This window comes from Carlito syrichta, unplaced genomic scaffold, assembly GCF_000164805.1.
Source record: "Carlito syrichta isolate Samal-C Ts95f unplaced genomic scaffold, Tarsius_syrichta-2.0.1 Scaffold314399, whole genome shotgun sequence".
Lineage (NCBI taxonomy): Eukaryota > Metazoa > Chordata > Mammalia > Primates > Tarsiidae > Carlito > Carlito syrichta.
The window spans coordinates 340,856-343,954 of record NW_007258495.1 but is presented as its reverse complement, the minus strand read 5'-3'; positions in this window follow the sequence as shown (position 1 = coordinate 343,954).

Sequence of the window (3,099 nt, the reverse complement as noted above, 5' to 3'; positions counted from 1 at the left end):
TTCCTGCTCTCTTGATGGTTTCTTTTGCTGTGCAAAAATTTTTCAGTTTGATGAAGTCCCACTTGTCTATCTTATCTTTTATGGCATACGCCTTTGTGGCATATAGACCAATGGAACAGGATTAGAGATTCCAGAAACAAAGATTCTATCTCTCAACCAACTTGTCTTTGACAAAGCCTCTACTAACAACCCCCTGGAAGAGGAGACCTTATTCAGCAAATGGTGCTGGAAAAACTGACTGATGGCATGCAAAAGAATCAAACAGGACCCCTACCTATCACCGTACACAAAAATCAACTCTAAATAGATCACAGAGCTAAACGTAAAACCTCAAACTATAAGAATCTTAGAAGAAAACGTGGGTGACATCTTTATGAACATTGGAATAGGCAACCAATTACAACTTTATTTTTAATACAGCCAAAATATTTAGTGTATTCTCTTTGAATTTCACATTTCTCAATGTTTAATCATGTGACTACAAACAATACTGTTATGAGAACCTGTGTTAGTTCAGGTTTCCTGAGAAGCAGATGCCAAGATAAGATGCTGTGAAAGAGATTAAATAAGGAAAAAGCTTAAGAAGGATAAAGGAGCGGAACCAGAAGAAGACAGGAAGAGCCTTCAGACCACAGTGCAAGAATGGTGTCTGTGAAGAGCGAAGGGAAAGGAAGAAGGAATAGGTAGGAAGACTCAGATTACTTTACAATTCAAAGATTTCTCACAGGTTGACAGGGATATTATGAGTCAAATTGCCTGCTAGAGGAGTCCATCATCTCAAAAGAATGGATTTGCACTGGTACTCACTGCCTGCACTATTAACTCACACTCAATGATTATCTGGGAGAAGTCTGAGGAAAGCATGGCCTTGGTGCAAAAGCAATGGTTGATTCAGAGAAGCAGCAGCTGAAGTTCTCAGGCAATTATACTTCCTGTAGCCGGAGATCTGAGTGACACATTTTCTTTTCTTTATCATGCCAGAGAAATAAGTTTATTTATAATACTACATGTATTTGAAATAAGCTTGAGTAAAAGAGTCCTAGGAAAATAATGAGAGAAGAAATTTAGAAAGATGGTAACAAGAGTGATTCTGAGCATCGGCATAAAAATTAAATTTCAAGAAACATTTCATACTGGAGTTAGGAAAGTTTTCAGGCCAAATTTAGTTTGTTCACAGTAAGTCATATACCTCCAGGAGGACTGTGATGGTGAGTGCTAGTGATGTTGGTGGTCAACAGTGAGTGGCACATTGTCATAGTCATTGCAGTCCATTTTGTACTGCACAGATTTACTTCTCCATTCAGATCCACAAAACAGCTCCTTCCTCATTGCTTTAGGCCTCTCTTCATTAAGGGAAACTTTGAAGGGAGAATATAGTGGAACAAACTACAGTCCCTGGTACTGCATTTCATCTTTGGACCAGAACTAGTAATTATTCTCTTCCCTTTCCACCATCCGTTAAGATTTCCCTCTTACTCAGATACTATCTCCACAGGTCTTGGAAGCTTACCTAGCCATGTGAACTACACCTTCATTTCTGAGGGCTCCAAACTCTTTGCAATGACATTACCCTCTCAGTTAAATGGGATAAGAAAGTACCAGGAGGTACCCAGGAAGACTACCTGGCTTCACATGTATTCCTATGTGACCCATTGTATAAAAGCAGCCCTATCTCCTCTTATTGATTATAGTCAACTACTGCCATGTGTGGACTTCTCTTGTTGCCTGCTTCTTCCTGGACACAAGCAGTTTGATGCTTATAGTTCAAATCCCGGCTGTGATCCTTGTGGGCTTTTGTAATGAGGAGTAGGTGCATTCCTGCTTTCACTCCGATTCAAAAATCCCATTCTTCCAATCAAGTTCAAAGCCCAATATAGAGGTCTCTGATTTAGTGCATATACTGCACCCTCGAGGATGGCACCCAGTGTTTTCAGTGATGGCTTTTATTGATGCTTTCACTTTGCCTTTAGAAGTGTCCTATGAGGGGACTTCCGGCAAGATGGTGATGGGGTGGCGTGGTCTGTGAGACCCTCTGCGAAAGAGAACATCCATAAAGACCCTAGCTCTCTCCCAGGGGCTTCAGCTCCCATCTTCTGCAGCCTGCTCTTCACTGGGAGCTCAGCCACCACCGTCACCTGCTGTCACTATTCGGATATCCCGGTGGTTCGGGCTGCTCCTGCAGTTGCAGATGCCGCCGCTGCGGTCATTCCCATCTCATGCCTGAAGCGACCCACGACTTCAGACCATGAAGCCCCTGCAAGCAGGATCTTCTGAGATCACTGCTGCCCAGCTGCTGCTGCCACACCACGCCCCTAGCCCAGAGAAAGGCCTATGAAACTCCCCCTGTGAAGTTTCCCTGGCAGGTCGTGGATCCATAGCTGGCTCGCTCCTCTCTGGACTGTAGCCATGGCATAGCACCACCTGCTGGGGAACGAAGGTAACAACATCAAAACGGGAATGGCAGAGGCTCATCCCTCATGAAAAATAGAAAAAGCCAGATCTCAGTAATAGACTGGGCAGGGGGCCCATGTCTGAACTGTTCTTCACAGCAGGCCAGGGGCAACTGACCCTAACTGTGAACAATTCTACCAGCCTGCAAAGACAGCTAGAAATCAGAGTTGAAAGGACATTGGACTTAAAGGAAAAGTCTCAGAGTGTGCTTGGCTGGTTCTGTTACCCTACTGACTTTAATCTATCCTTTCCCCCCCTTTTTTCCCTTTTTCTTTTTTCTTATTTCTCTGTAAACCCCATCTTTGTATAAAGGAATAGCACACCAATAAGGAGGTTGGTCAGTGTGTATGTTAGTATCATTATATGTTTTAGCTTTTTATATGGTTGTTGGTTAGTTTTCAGTTGTGGTTATTGTTTTTCTTTATATTTGTTTCAGTCTTTGTGTCTCTTTTCACTAACCAGTCGGTACACTCAACTGTTTTCCCTCTCACTCCTCTCTCTCCCCATCCCCCTCCCCCCACTGCCTGCTCCATTCTCTTCCCTCTGTTAACGTCATTTTGCTTTCAGGGAGTAAACCTACAACCCCACTGCATGGACAGACTCCAAGACAGTGGGAAGTGGGTTTCAGACTATCCATACAGCTGTTGG